This window comes from Lygodium microphyllum, chromosome 3, assembly GCF_053477565.2.
Source record: "Lygodium microphyllum isolate KBCC chromosome 3, Lygodium_microphyllum_v1.1.10, whole genome shotgun sequence".
Taxonomy (NCBI): domain Eukaryota; kingdom Viridiplantae; phylum Streptophyta; class Polypodiopsida; order Schizaeales; family Lygodiaceae; genus Lygodium; species Lygodium microphyllum.
The window spans coordinates 29,629,504-29,646,521 of record NC_141137.1 but is presented as its reverse complement, the minus strand read 5'-3'; the positions used below and the strand labels follow the sequence as shown (position 1 = coordinate 29,646,521).

Genomic DNA, 17,018 nt, shown 5'->3' with positions numbered 1-17,018 from the left:
GAGCAGTGGAGACGGTCTGTCTCTTTGAGAAATACCTGCCCACCAGCATGCTCACGATACAAATCCACCTTCTTGTGCATCTTGTGGATGAAGTGGAGATTGCTGGACCTGTCCATATGCGATGGATGTTCTTCTTGGAGCGCTTCATGAAAACCCTGAAAGGCTTTGTGCGACAATGAGCTTGGACAGAAGGTAGCATGGCCGAAGGTTGATTGGTGTCTGAGGCGCTAGTGCATATTTCACAATGGCTACCAACGGTGGAACCAGACAATGAAATGCTATGGTCGCTGAAGGACGATGATAGACTGATTAGAGATGTGGTGGTTGGAAATGGGGTAGAAAAAAGAATGAATTCCTCAATGGAAGAGAAGGTGAATCGCTTTTGTATGTTGCACCATGCCTCTATGGAGACGTGGCTCGCCAAGTACAAGATTGCTAGGCAAGATCAAGAGGAAGCACGAGCTGAATTTTGACGTAGTACGCGTTATCAACCGATTCAATATCCCGAAGGCATGGAGGAGATGCCGTGGTTTATGTCAATGCAATGGTTGCATGGAGCCTTGACCGCAGCGTCTCGTGAAGGGATAGAGGTCTCAATGGAGGAGTGGGAATTCTCGAGGGGATGTAGTCCAAAGGTGATAAGGGGTTTAGAATCTATCGTATCTAAATTTTATATAAGACATCTAATTTGAGTGTTTCAATGTACAGTACAAAATATATAGTGCATCGTAGTCGCGCGGATGGCATTTTTGCATGCAGCATATTGACAAAATGCACTCCACAATGGACTCTGGTGTCATGGCAAGGTTCAAGCAAGAGAGCCGACGACGAGCAACGGATCCAAACACGGTTGTGGATGAGATGGAGTATTTTGGGAACTTGGAAAGTATTGTTACGGTGGATTACCGTAGCTTCTCCATGATACTATTTGATGTGTAGTGGTTCAAAGTGGTACTTGGAGAGCTGGAGCAACAGTTCGACAAGGTCCATCTGGATTTCTCGAAATAGATTCCGAAAAAAAAAGGGCGGATTTGCGCAACACCTTTGTGTTTCCGGCCCATTGTGAATAGGTACATGGACTCATTTGCTTGCTAATTGTATTACGACATGGTTTATGTCACAATGGTTTAAACTCTCTTGTACGTGTTTGTGAACAGGTAATCATCTATCCAAACCCCCGACAACCTCGATGGTGGTATGTTATACCTTCAACTCCCCGAAGTGCGAGAGTATATGATCAAAGCGATATTTCGAGCATAGATGAAGATAATATGAAAATAGAGGGGTCGATATTGCAAGGGGTGGAGGCCGTCGAAAGCTTGGAGCCAGCATCGGCTAACAATGATGGAAATACAAGAGTCCAAGAATTCTTTGAAGACAAGGCGGACTCATTCTTTTGTGATGACATGTCTATCGACCTCCTAGTGTATGCAAAGTTGTGTCAGGAGATTAACGTGGGACCATAGGATACTTCATACTTAGAGCATCCACTTATTCAATTCATTGACCAATCAGTTATAAGGGTACATAAGATATGCATTTTAAGTGAGATTTTTTTTAAATGATTTATATTACTATGCCTTGTATGATTTAAATTGATTATTCTAACATCATTTTTTGTCTGGGAAGGTGATATTTTCAGGATGAGTCGAGGGATGAGCGATGAGGAGTTACAAGACATCTTCGCGTGCATATCTCTAGACCAAATCGCCAGATTTAGAGAGATGGCAGACCAAGAGCTGTCTTAGTCTTCATCAAGGTGCTCTACTAGATTTGCTTTAGCGTGATCGGATGCTTTGGCTTCGAGCAGACAATCTCGACGCTCATGACTTGGGCCAGAGGGAGGGAATGCATCGGTATTAGGGGGATGCTGCAGAGATACAAAGGCAGTGAGCCCGCAGTCAACACTGGATACATGTGCGAATCCTTGCCCTCGTGACTCAGGTGGATGCTGTGGAGACATGGATGTGGTGTCTCCGTCACATCATTCATCTGGAGCTGCATCACCTCTAGGATTTGTCACACCTGTGGGGACGTCTACTCCAATTACTCCGGCTTTTGCGCAGCCGTTAGCAGGTGGCATCCCTGTGGGTGCCATTCCAAGAGATATTACTCCCATTGATACATCGGATGTAGAGGGGTCTCCAGGATATGCCCAGGAGCGTAGACGCAGATGGGAGAGGTCCCATCTTAGACAGACTCCTAGGGGTTATGGATATCTAGTCGATAGTAAGTCAGGAGCCATCATCATGAATGATGAGGGGAGGAGGGTGATGGCTCGCATGAGAGAGTTGTGCCAACAAGTTTTTCGGCACAACGTCTTGGATCATTGGAAGAACATACTGGAGGGAGCAAGGACTACATAGTAGCATCCTTGTAGGAGGAGTTTCCGATGCCAGCCGCAGTAGATAGATTCTTTACGGGCTGGACGATGGATTGCATGCGCAAGGCAATCAAGAGTGGGGCTGCAAAGCCCGAGTGGTTAGATGCTGATGACTCGCGCCGACTGAGGGAGGAGGCTACAGATTCTCCAGGACGTTGGAGTCAGCAGCACGAGTCGGCGAGGGCACGACTCGAGGTCGGAGTGGTCCATCATCTTCGAAGTGGCGGCCACAGGATATATTTGCAGGACTTTGCAAGTTTTTCTTTTGTTTTGCTTGTTTATTTTTTTGAAATATTCTTTGTACTAACAATCATGTTTCTAACAGTTAGCATTTTGTTTTCTTTGTAGCACTCCATTACAAATCGCGATCTGACTAGCCTTGAGACTCGATATGCAGAGAGACACGGTCTCACTACATTGATCGATCGATTGTATAGATGTGGCGGCCCTGTAAGTCACTCATCTTTCTTGTCCGTAGTTACCATGAGATATTTGAATGCATTATTGTATGGTGGACTGATGTGTTGTTTCTTTTTCTGCAGAGTCCATTCGATGCTCCTTTGCGGCAAGACGAGCTTTCGGGGGACGAGGATGCGTAGCTTGCCGTTGGATCCCTAGAGCTCACACACCTTTATTTTTGAGTCGCCTGATCTATGTAGACATTTTCTATGTATTAGTGATATCCTGTCATGATTGTATCAAATGCTTTTTATGCGATCATGTATTTATTTCATGTATCAGTTTTATGATTTCAGTATACATTATTTTTGTTTGCAAGCGCATTGTACACAGTAGTACATAAACTATTTTGTATGGCTCTCATAAAGCACACAGTGTTATATGTGGCAAGGTAGCTTGCTGCCTTGCCACAAAAAACTTTTTTTCCCTGTTAACATCACTATTAGCGTCGCAAATTTTACTGCTCGCGTCCCTATTAGGGTCGTTATGTATGTCGCAAACCGTCAGCGTCGTGCGACGCTGATAATGATGCCAATACCGACGCTGATAGTGACGGTTTGTGACGTGAATAACGACTCTAATAGCGACGCCAATACCGACGCTTATACATGCGATGTTGATAGCGACACCAATACTAACCCTGATAGCGACGGTTTGCAACGTGCATAACGACGCTAATAGCGATGCTGATAGCGACGCCAATACCGACTGTTCTATGGCGTCACCAATAACGATGCTTTTTGCGAGGACGGGGGAAAATTTTGTTGTTTACATTTTTGTCACTTTAAACGTCGGTATAAGGCCTATATCTTGTAGTGAGAAGAGGGGGGGAAAAGGAAATGAATTGCAGGACAATTTGAAAATTAGAAAAAGAACGGGCAGTTGCATGCCCATGTGGTATGTGAGGTCATTGATCACATACCACATGGGCATGGAGTTTCTAACTACACAAATGGAGACACATTCGAACGTACATATGACATGGAAAGAAGCAAGGGCATGGTGTCTACAAGTTTGCAAATGGGGTAATTTATGATGGACAATATAGTAGCAAACTTAAGGAAGGTCGTGGAGTACAAAAATATCCTGAATATAGCTCATATGATGGATCTTGGAAAGCTAGTAAAAAAGAAGGCTATGGGATTTATACATATAAAAATGGTGATATGTATCAAGGTGATTCATTTGATAATAAGAGACATGGTGTGGGCACATATTATTTCAAAGAGAGCATGAGCCAGTATTGTGGAACTTGGGCTCTTGGAAAATTTAATAATGGGGAATGGGTACTCAAAGATGGAAACTCTTATGAAGGCCAATTTATATCAAACAAACCACAAGGTCTTGGCAAGTTCAAGTTCTTTAAGACTAATAATGTCTTAAATGGAGAATATGCAAATGAAAAGTGGAGATCAAGGGATCTAATCTCAATGCCATAATTGTGTACTTTGTATAAGCAATGGAATGTGAGAATTTTTTGATAAGGTCATCGAAAGAGTTGGTTATTTCTACGGAATCATTGTCTTTGGATGGGAAGACAAAGACCAACAATAGATAGAGGGCCTAGACGCTTGTACCTGCTACCATGTCTAATAATGAAGATGATGAGCAGGAGGAAGTTGGGGGGGCACCATGAATCGATGTAGAAGATACAAGAGGGTGAGAGAATAATGTGTGCCGGTTTGGAGGCCTCATTAAGTGCGGTGGGTATTGACACCAAGCCACATGGAGACGCTGAGGAGGTCCTAGAAGGTAAGTCGGGTTTGGATTGGGATTCTGGTGGTAAAGGCCTTGACTTGTAGTCGGCAAGCTTGAGGGATCCACTAGGGTTTACCGTATGGTACCACTTGAGTCATGTAAGGGAGGGGGGTTATTTAAGGGAAGGAAGGTACATTTTATAAGGTAAGGTCCCATAAATAGGGGGTAGATAAGTGGTATTTTCATATATTTTTTGCATGCAGGTGATGTCTCCTTATTACTACTAGTGAATCCTCCATGTGGACAAGAAAGAGACATTGCTGAATGTCCTTGTGGCCTAGTTTCTTATAATGAAGATGATGAGAAATGTTCAAACCTTTATCATCAATGTGGTCCTAGTAGAAGATTTATGTCTCCACATAATATCAACCATTTTAGCCCTCTATAGACAATGCCTCGCATGACCAATCCCGTGACGGGTGCAGTTGGAGACAAAAAGAGAGGGAGAGAGAGAGAGAGCGAATCAAAGGCTTCTCTTTTCTCATTGATACATATCATCCCTTCTACACAGCCTTATAGAAATGGAAAAGCAGGCAAGCCATGGATGAAGAAGATTGCTACCGTGAAGGGAAGAACCGTTGCCAGCAAAGAAGGGGGAAACCTCCGTTATCAAAAATTCTTTCCTATGCCATTTAGTAAGACACCTTCTTATTAAGAGTAGTAGCAATGCTGCCATGGCTTCTCCTACATCCCTGCACTGTCTCTTTTGAAGAGAAGATAGAGAATCCAACCACAGAGAGAGAGAGAGAGAGAAAGAAAGAGAAAGAGAGAGAGAGAGAGAGAGAGAGAGAGAGAGAGAGAGAGAGAGAGAGAGAGAGAGAGAGAGAGATTAATCGGGTCTCACGTGCTTGAATATGTGATTCCTCAAGCGTCGCGTTAACGGACATGGGGGTGCTCTCTAACAAAGTGAAGCACAAAGACTTGCACGTAGCTGATCACATCTACTCATGGTCTCCCTACTACAACTATGCACGTCACGATTGAAATTAAATATTGCATAGGCTGAGATCAAAGTATGGATGAAGGCTTGAGATTTAGGAGTAAACATATAAAAAGGTGGTGCACAGAGTAATTAGCTGTTGAAGTACCAACTTGAGAACCAAGTAATAAAGCATTTATGTTGGTAATGGAAAGGTCATTCATTTTACTTGAAGTCAGGGTCAAGAGCTTGGGATAAGCATGTTTGTTGATCAGTTTATGGGAAGTTTTGCCCCACCATTGACTTGCTTCCATGAGGAGTGCAACCGGTTAAGGAGGGAATGTGTTGTTGTGATATCATGATTGGATTGCATATTGAATGGAATACCAATATATATATTCGATTATGGAGTTGATATAGCCACATTTTTGGCAAAACCCCAAGGTGGAACCTACACTCTTGTTCAATTGATCAAGAAGAAGAGGAAGAAGTGGACAAGCAACTTCTATGGTTCTAAGGGGCCATTCCTAAGGCAACCATTCAATTGACAAATGGATCTCTCGGGAGATAAGAAATGATGAGCTTGTGGTGCATAATGAGTGGATAGACTTCTTCTTGGCTGGACTGCAAAGGACATGGCTTTCAAAAGCGTAATTGCGACTCTCGCACATTTTCTAAGTGTCTTACCTTGTTTAACAAAACTAAGTGATACAACATAAATATTTCTTTGGTTTATAATTTTTATAAAATGTATTTGAACCTCATTTCCAACTTTTAATGGTTTTTTAACTTATGTATGTCTCATTTTATACTCTAAAAATTATAAAAATAAAAAATATTTTAAAATGACATAACAAAAAAATTTAAATTTTTTCTACATAATTATAAGTTAGAATATTTTTTCCATGAATTCTTTAATATTAAAAGTTTATTTTAAATTTTGGAGATCATTTAACATATTGAAAATTTCAAAAATGGGTTTTTTTGTGTAAAAAATTTAATTTTCTTTTAAAAAATTATATTTTGCATCAATAAAAATTATGATCTTTCCATGGAATAGCTGAAAGTAAAAACTTTTATTCTTTAGTAAATTTTATTTAAAAAATAAATTTAATATTACTCTTCTAAGAAGATATCCATATAAGCATGGTGTTTTTGATTTGACATAATTAAGAATATACGCGGTGTGTCTATGACATGAGAAAAAGAAATGTAAGGGTATTTTATGATAGTTGCTAAGTTAGAAAATAACTACAATCCTTAATGGAATTATAAACAACATAAAATTAACAATTATTTATAAGATGGCCTAAGGGGACGTCTAAGCATCTATATTAAGCTTTTAAAAGTTATTCATTTTAAAAAAATCTTAGATGATTGTTAAGATAAAGTGTGGAGGGCCACTAGGATATTTGATAATTAAGGGGAGGTATGGGGATTTCAAATAAACAATGTATATGTACACATAATAGAGCAAAAAGAACTTGTTTTTATCTTGATCGATGTTTAGAAATGAAGAAGAAAGAAGAATGTTTACTAATTAATAAATAATAAAATAAAGTTATTATATAGAGACAAAGAAGACATAAATTAAAAGGAGTTTAAATGGAGATGTATAGATAGATCCATTGGATCTATACCTTGAAACCAATCTCTTTAAAGTCAAACACAAAACTTCCTCGATAAATCACCACTAGTATGGCAAGAGCAATTTATAAGGAGCTACCCCTAAAAAATGGGAGAAGCAATATTTTTCCTAGGCTTAGTATCCTAGTATCCAGTGTAGTGATCTAGCCATGAAGATTTAAGAGACGAAATAGAAGATTAAGCAAGCTTACTGAGTTCTAGACATTAGATTAGTTGGACTACTATGAATGAGTGTTGTAACTATCGAGGAAGGCTAGAATAAATCATAGAAATTAGTTACCAATATCACCTATTTAGTGCAACAACCTGCAGGAGTTGGCTTGGCAACCCGGTCAAAAGTGGCTCGGTCATTGCTCCCGCCATTTAGTTGCTGAAGGAGTTCATACGTTATGATGCCCTCTGCTTGAGTGTCAATGACAAACTATAAAAGCTCATCTAGAAGAAACATGAGAAATTGTTTTACTCTTATTGGAGACCTATAACTTGCCTTACTTTAACTTATAATACATTCGCAAAATCCTTTGCAAATAGCACTTTCCCCTTCATTAACATGTGGATAAGAAAAGAGTAAAAAGGTTTCATCAAGGCTTGATATATGTAGATGCCATCACCTCCTTTTGGGAACACATGGACTTTGCTCAAAACAATAATCAAATTTTCATGTTTTTAAGGAAATAATATATTACACTTGTGATAACACTACAAGGATTTAAGCTCATAGCGACGGCGGGTAGCAGTGTCGCTATTTGCATCGCTATTTGCGTCGCTTTTGCGACACAAATAGCGACGTTCCACAGGGAAAAAAAAACAAGCCAAAATCAAGCGCGGCTTTATTTTGCGTTTTTGCGTTTTGTGTTTTGAGAGCGAGAGCGAGGGAGAGAGTGACCGTCGTGAGAGAAGGAGAGGAAGAAGACGTCACCGCCGCCGCCGTCGTTGTTCGCGAAGGAGAGGAGGAGCCTTCATCGCGAAGAGGAGCTGCCCCACAGTCACCATATCTCATCGGTGAGTCTCCCTCTCTCCTTCTTTTGCTTGTTTAAGGTTTAAATCACTTTCTCTTTTGCTTGTTTAGGAGAGGAAATGAGAGAGAACGAGAGGGAGAGGGAGAGAGAGGGAGAGAAAGAGAGAGAGAGAGAGGGAGAGAAAGAGAAAGAGAAAGAGAAAGAGAAAGAGAAAGAGAAAGAGAGGGAGAGGGAGAGGGAGAGGGAGGGAGAGTGCATTCTCTCTCTCCCTCTCCCTTTTACTTTTGGAGAGTGTTAGGATATATTGTGAGAGAGAGAGGAAATGAGAGAGAAAGAGAGGGAGAGGGAGAGGGAGGGAGAGAAAGAGAGAGAGAGAGAGGGAGAAAGAGAAAGAGAAAGAGAGGGAGAGGGAGAGGGAGAGGGAGTGCATTCTCTCTCTCCCTCTCCCTTTTGCTTTTGGAGAGTGTTAGGATATATTGTGAGAGGGAGAGGAAATGAGAGAGAAAGAGAGGGAGAGGGAGAGAGGGGGGGAGGAAATGAGAGAGGGAGAGAAAGAGAAAGAGATATATACTCAAATGGATAGCTTTATGGAGATGTATGTCTACTCAAATGGATAGCTTTTGTCTACTCAAGATGTAGTCCACCTGTGTGTGTATATATTGGAACGATAACATATCCATGATTATGGTAATGGTATGCACTTTATTTTTTTTATGGGTACCATTACATCGACTCCTTAAGAGGGCTAAAAATTGGTCATACACTTTCTAAAGTCTAATTAGGAGATTTAAGATGCATGATAATAGACTTATCGATAATGGTATGCAATGTGCTTTACCATGGGCCACGTACAATGGTGACTCTTTAAGACGGCTTAAAATTGGTCATATCCTTCATAATGTCCAAGTAGGGGATCTAATTGTGATATGCATAAATCCTTGTTTTTGTATTAACTTTATACGCATAACAAATTAGTAATCATGCCAACTAGTCAGCGGAATGACTAAAAGAAAATGATCCCCTAGCTAATGGTCATTATGGTACTTCATCAAAATGAACCCAAAAGTATTGCCATAGAAGAAGAATCCCTTAAATTGAGCATAGGATATTTTCTTCAAATGTTATGACTATGAGTATAATTGATTGGAACAAATTTTATAACTATGGTACACACACACACACCCACACAGGCACAAACATTTTTACTATTTGATATTGTCTTTGATATGGTAACCTTGTATTACATTGTTGCATTTGATGTCTTCCAATCATTACAATAAAAGTTGATAAATTTCATAGATGGCATTAATTTTTATACATGGACCTAGGACAGAAAAACCACATTACTAAGATGCTTTTTGTTGAGAATTGATTTATTATTAGACTAAGAGATCCTCAATGATGCTCATAAGTTTTGTTGACTAGGATTACTTATACTCAAAGCACTCTAGTGCAGTTGTATAAGTAATCCTAGTAGAGCCCCTCTAAGATACTCAAAGTACATAACCTAGAGACCGTAGCTAGGTATATAAGGTATAATGGCCATACAAGAAGACACCTCAATAATTGACTGATCACCACTAAATCCCAAAGAAGAATCGTATTCCATCCCCTTCAACTCTATATTCACCTCGTGAAGAACTTCATTAATCATAGTATCCTTGTCACCAGTCTTTTTGTTGCAATGATGAAGTAACATATTCATCACTTTTCCTTTTAGCATCTAAGGCATTATCCAATCTTTTAGTCAAGTCCAAACATTTAGTCTTCAACTCATGAACCTTATGAACCAATGCTTTTTTTTTCTACAAGAATGAATAATTATCTACCGAGACAAACAAATCCTTGAGCATGGTATATGGCCGAGATATAACATCAATAAATCTCTCAACTACTATGTCCCATGCATTTTTTACATCAGTCAGTAAAGCATTTCTTATATCTTGAAGTTTAGATTTCAACACCATGGATGCATCAATATCAACCTCAATGTTTTTCAAAATTTTCTTCTCAACCTCTTGCAGAGGCTAAAACCTCTCAAGCAAGAGCTTATGGTCAACTTGCAACTTGACATACATCTCCATAAAGCTATCCATTTGAACCTCATTTTCCCAAATTGTATTACAAGTCATTAAATTGTTTGTTATAACGTAGACAAGATGGAAAACGAAGGTCTTGTTGTTCAAGATTGCGAGGCATATCTTAATCAGCGTGTCCCATGTCCTTGCTCTCAATGCAAGTTGGCAATTAGACGAAAATGCCGATTGTCTATAGAACACGTATGACGATTTGGCGAGTTTCAATCTGATCTCATTGATCAGGCGATTGCGGATTTTTAGCAAACGGTAATTTGAAGTAAATATCAATCATGCATTGTACTCGCAAGCTAATTGAATACCATATACAATAATATTGGGTCTTGCTAGCAAATTTTCTATCCAGGGAGGTGATGTCTCGTCCCAAGGGGGAGTGCACCCTTTGCGGCCAATTAGAAGAGTTCGTGGGCGTGCGATGGATGGAGTGCAGGAGCCAATCTACCACTCGCAATGCCAATCTATACCGTCAATGCTAGAGGAGACAGACAACCTTCCAGACCTACCTACAATCTTGGAGCCTGAGATGGACACAATGATCGATGCATTGATTCCCATGGATGTCGAGACTTCTGATCCGCATAGAGAGGAAGCATCCATACCATTATATGATGGGTGCCGAGTATCTCGGTTGAAGACACTGCTTGCACTCTTAAGTGTGCAAGCAAAATATGGGTGGAGTGATATGAGTGTGACCGATTTATTCAGGTACCTTGCACATAGGCTTCATTGATTTTTATTTTTGACACTATTATTACAAACATTTGTGCTTTTTCAAGGTGTTTTATGATTTTTTTCAAGTTATTGAAATATCATATATTACCACCTGCAAATACCATGCCTGAGTCTCGTAATGATGTACGACATGTTTTACGAAAGCTTGGCATAGACTACAATAACATCCATGCATGTATCAACAATTGCATACTGTTTCGAGGAGAATACGAGACTATAGAGACATGTCCAAAGTGTGGTGCTCACAGGTATCGGCAGGACTTGCAAGGGCAAACCATCCCTCAAAAAGTTCTCAGACACTTTCCGCTAATCCCCCGAATAAACCACATGTTTCGTACATCCGACATGGCGAGCTTGACAATGTGGCATGTGCATAATAGGTCCACGGATGGAGTTCAACGAATATTAGTGGATTCGCACGCATGGAGCCACATTAACTCTATCTTCCTAGGCTTTGTGCGAGAGCCAAGGAATCTTCGGCTCGGTCTCGCAATGGATGGCGTGAACTCATTTGGTCTGTGCTCAACTTCTTATAGTGTGTGGCATATAATCCGTGTGAACTACAACATCCCTCCATGGCTTTCTACTAAGAAAGGACATCTCATCCTTAGCTTGCTCGTCCCAGGCCACTACAAAGTAAAAAATATGGATGTGTATCTTCGTCCATTAGTTGATGAGCTTAAGATTTTGTGGGAGGAGGAGGTCACTGTGCAAGATATGAGCAGGCGCGATGGTCGGCAGTCAGCCAATATTCGAGCCATTCTCATGTGGACGATGCATGACTTTCCGGGATTGGGAGAGTGCTCAAGTGAGCAGGCCTCTGTTCTTGCTAGTAATATCTATATTTTATCTCATTCAATCAAGTATTCACTAGGTGGTGGTGTTGGAATAGGTTTGGTTACCTCAGGTTATCATGCATGTCCATTGTGTGGGCCACAGTTAGACTCCCGAAGATCACAAACCATGAAGAAGATGGTATATTAAGGACACGCTGCTTTCTTGCCGGAGGATCATGAACTCAAGGAAGGTTTCCTTGGATGACATCCAACACGTATGAACGCCGCAAGCTGGTACGAGCTAAAAATGGTCCACGCGGAATCACATCCAAATGGAATGTGGCAGTTCTCAGTTTTCTATGAGTTGCCATATTGGACCCACTTATAGGTCAACCACTTGTTGGATCCCATGCATATTTTCAAGAATGTGGGTAGCTTGCTATGGGACCACATCACAGGAAAGAGAGACACTATAGGGGCACGAATGGATTTGAAGGAGATAGGTAAGATGGAGGCGCTTTGGCCGCAATCGAGTGTTGATGGTTGTGTGCAGCTTCCTCGCGCTCCTTGGGTTTTGTCCATTAAAGAAGAGTGCGTTGTGAAGCAATTAATCAAGTCTATCCGCACTCCGACGGGTATGATGTGTTCTCTCAGGTCCGCATTTTCTAAAGATGAGACCAATTGTCAGAGCTAAAATCCCATGATTGGCATAAGATATGTCAGGTTTGTGCTACGAATGGATTGTAATTAGTGTGGGCATTTTGCTATTTGGAATGTGGCCATTATTCATAATGCTTTCACATTTGTGGCAGTTTGTACTACCGATCGCGATCGCAGGAGGCCTTACTCCAGAAATTTGCGGGGCCATTTACAAGTTGTCGACTTTGCTGCAATGGATCTCACAGAAAGAGATTAAGACGTCCTCTATTGAATCTGCGAGGCGGGGAGCAGTGGAGACGGTCTGTCTCTTTGAGAAATACCTGCCCACTAGCATGCTCACGATACAAATCCACCTTCTTGTGCATCTTGTGGACGAAGTGGAGATTGCTGGACCTGTCCATACGCGATGGATGTTCTTCCTGGAGCGCTTCATGAAAACCCTGAAAGGCTTTGTGCGACAACGTGCTCGGCGAGAAGGTAGCATGGCCGAAGGTTGGTTGGTGTCAAAGGCGTTAGTGCATATTTCACAATGGCTACCAACGGTGAAACCAGACAATGAAATGCTATGGTCACACTGAAGGATGATGATAGACTGACTGCAGATGTGGTGGTTGGAAATGGGGTAGAAAAAAGAATGGATGCCTCAATGGAAGAGAAGGTGAATCGCTTTTGTATGTTGCACCATGCCTCCATGGAGACGTGGCTCGCGAAGTACTAGATTGCAAGTCAAGATCGAGAGGAAGTGCGAGTTGAATTCTGACGTAGTACGCGTCATCGACCAATTCGATATTCCGAAGGCATGGAGGAGATGCCGCGGTTTATGTCAAGGCGATGGTTGCATGGAGCCTTGACCGCAGCATCTCACGAAGGGATAGACGTCTCAATGGAGGAGTGGGAATTCTCGAGGGGATGTAGTCCAAAGGTAATGAGGGATTTCGAATCTCTCGTATCTAAATTTTATATGCGACATCTAATTTGAGTGTTTCAATGTACAGTACAAAATATATAGTGCAGCGTGGTCGCGGGGACAGCATTTTCGCGTGGAGCGTATTGACAAAATGTGCTCCACAATGGACTGTGGTGTCATGGCAAGGTTCGAGCAAGAGAGCCGGCGACGAGCAACGGATCCAAACACAGTTGTGGATGAGATGGAGTATTTTGGGAACTTGCAAAGTATTATTACGGTGGATTACCGTAGCTTCTCCATGATACTATTCGATGTGCACTGGTTCAAAGTGGTACTTGGAGGAGCTGGAGTAACAGTTCGACGAGGTCCATCTGGATTTCTTGAAATAGATTCCGAAAAAAAATGGATAGATTTGCGTGACACCTTTGTGTTGCTGGCCCATTGTGAACAGGTGCACGGACTCATTTGCTTACGAATTGTATTACAACATGGTTTATGTCGCAATGGTTTGAACTCTCTTGTATGTGTTTGTGAATAGGTAATCATCTATCCAAACCCCCGACAACCTTGATGGTGGTATGTTATACCTTCAACTCCCCGAAGTGCGAGAGTATATGATCAAAGCGATGTTCCGAACATAGATGAAGATAATATGCAAATAGAGGGGTCGATATTGCAAGGGGTGGAGGCCCTCGAAAGCTTGGAGCCAGCATCGACTAACAATGATGGAAATATAGGAGTCCAAGAATTTTTTGAGAACGAGGCGGACTCATTCTTTTGTGGTGACATGTCTATCGACCTTCCAGTGTATGCAGAGTTGTGTCAGGAGATTAACATGGAACCATACGATACTTCATACTTGGAGCATCCACTTACTCAATTCGTTGACCAATCTCTTATAAAGATACATAAGATATGCATTTTAAGTGAGATTTTTAAAAATGATTTATATTACTGTGCTTTGTATGATTTAAATTGATTATTCTAACATCATTTTTTATCTATGCAGGTGACATTTTCAGGATGAGTCGAGGAATGAGCGATGAGGAGTTGCAAGGCATCTTCACACGCATGTCTCCAGACCAGCTCGCGAGATTCAGAGAGATGGCAAACCAAGAGCTATCTCATTCTTCGTCAGGACGCTCTGCTAGATCTGCTTCAGTGCGATCGGATGCTTTTGCTTCGAGCAGACGATCTCGACGCTCACGACTTGGGCCAGAGGGAGAGAGTGTATCGGGATCAGGGGGATGCTGCTGTGGAGACACAGATGTGGTGTCTCCATCTCGTCATTCAGCTGGAACTGCGTCACCTCCAAGATTTGTCACACCTGGGGGACGTCTACTCTAGTTACTCCGGCTTTTGCGCAGCCGTCAACAGGTGGCACCCCTTTGGGTGCCACTCCGAGAGAGATTACCCCTATCGGTACACCGGATGTAGAGGGGTCTCTTGGATATGCCCAGGAACGTGGATGTAGATGGTAGAGGGCCCATCTTAGGTAGACTCCTAGGGGTTATGGATATCTGGTCGATAGTAGGCCAGGAGCCATCATCATGAATGATGAGGGAAGGAGGGTGATGGCTCGTGTGAGAGAGTTGTGCCAACAAGTTTTTCGGCATAACTTCTTCGATCATTGGAAGAACATACCGGAGGGGAGCAAGGACTACATAGTAGCATCCTTGCACGAGGAGTTTCCGGTGCCAGCCGCAGTAGATAGATTCTCTACGGCCTGGATGATGGATTGCATGTGTGCATACATGTCACATAGACAATCTAACACACACAAGGCAATCAAGAGTGGGGCTGCAAAGCCTGAGTGGTTAGATGCAGACGATTGGCGCCGACTGAGGGAGGAGGCTACAGATTCTCCAGGACGTTGGAGTCAGCAGTGCAAGGTAGCGATGGCACTACTCGAGGCCGGAGTGGTCCATCATCTTGGGAGTGGCGGCCACAGGACATATTTGCAGGACTTTGTAAGTTTTTCTTTTGTTTTGCTTGTTTGTTTTTTTGAAATATTCTTTGTACTGACAATCATGTTTCTAACAGTTAGCATTTTTTTTTCTTTGCAGCACTCCATTACAAATCACGATCCGATCAGCCTTGACACTCGATATGTAGAGAGGCACGATCTCAATGCATTGATCGACCAATTGTATAGATGCGGCGGCCCTGTAAGTCAATCATCTTTCTTGTCCGTAGTTATCATAAGATATTTGAATGCATTATTGTATGGTGGATCGATGTGTTGTTTCTTTTTCTGCAGAGTCCGTTCGATGCTCCTTTGTGGCGGGACGAGCTTTCGGGGGATGAGGATTTGTAGCTCGCCCTTAGATCCCTGGAGCTCACACACCTTTACTTTTGAGTCGCCTGATCTAGGTAGACATTTTCTATGTATTAGTGATATCCTGTCATGATTGTACCAATCGCTTTTTATGCGATCATGTATTTATTTCATGTATTAGTTTTATGATTTCAGTATACATTCTTTTTGTTTGCAAGCGCTTTGTACATAGTAGTGCAGAAAATATTTTGTATGGCTCTCATAAAGCACACAGTGCTATATGTGCTCTGCCACACAAAATTTTTTTTATCCTTGTTACCGTCGCTATTAGCGTCGCAAATTTTACTGCTCGCGTTGCTATTGCCGTCGCTATGCGTATTGCAAAACGTCGGTATTAGCGTCGCTATTGGCATCGCTATTGGGGTCGCAAATGCAACGCTGATACCGACGCCAATAGCGACGTTTCTATGACGTTGTTAATAATGACGCTTTTTGCAACGATGGGGAAAAAAAAATTTGTTTGTATTTTTGTCGCTTTAAATGTCGGTATAAGGCCTATATCTTGTAGTGTAAAGTGGAATGAGATTGTTTCTTTCAATGTTTGTGTGACATGAATCATGGTAGAAGATCTATAAAACTAATCAAAGTTTTGTATAGGAATGTGAGTCAATGGTTCCTTATAGAGCCATTTCTTTTGAGGAGATCGGTAAGATAGAGTTGTCCTTGAGTGCTCTTCCCTTTTCCACATAAATTGATGCTCTTGGATGGTATGTATGTGAAGAAACCAACAAAGGTATACTAGAGGATATTAGTCTACCTAATGATTTCCAAATGCTATTGGACCTTTTGTAGATAACACTAATAGTGCAATGAAGAATGATTATAAATTTTGTAACGACATCTTGAAACCATTTGAATAACTTTTTTTTAGGTTAATATTCTAGGATCAACAATAATGTTAATTAGATATTTGTATGGGTTTTGGGATTACATTGAATTGAGGTGAAATTCGATGCTTGATAAATTAAGAAGAAAATGGATAAACTAGATTGTGCCCAAAATTGGGTACCTGAGAAAATTAAGATGAAATTGGACAAATGAAATGGTATGTAGATTAATGTGCACCGTTAGTTAGTAGGTAAAGCATATGATCATTACCGATGCCATGTACTTTCTTACTTCTTAGAGACCTTCCAAGTCATCCTCAAATAGTTTGAACTCTATTGGTAAAAAATCCCTTTGAAGTTGCATTGACAATAGTATGAGAACTCTCAAAGTCTCTTGGGACACATGTTCTATCCTCAAGAGAAAGTAGGACTTTGGCTACTTGATTTGATACCTTAGCTAATGTACTTGATAGTGAAAGGATTATTAGAGTTTTATGGTCCCTTAAGAATATCCATTTTCTCCACTAGGTCCACATTGTTAAGCTAAAGGGAGGCAA

At 41.3% G+C, this 17,018-nt stretch overlaps 1 pseudogene; it reads left to right on the top strand.

The window, feature by feature from the left end:
- Positions 1-3,328: 3,328 nt before the first annotated feature.
- LOC148038184 (uncharacterized) lies at positions 3,329-4,281 on the top strand (annotated as a pseudogene).
- Positions 4,282-17,018: the final 12,737 nt, after the last annotated feature.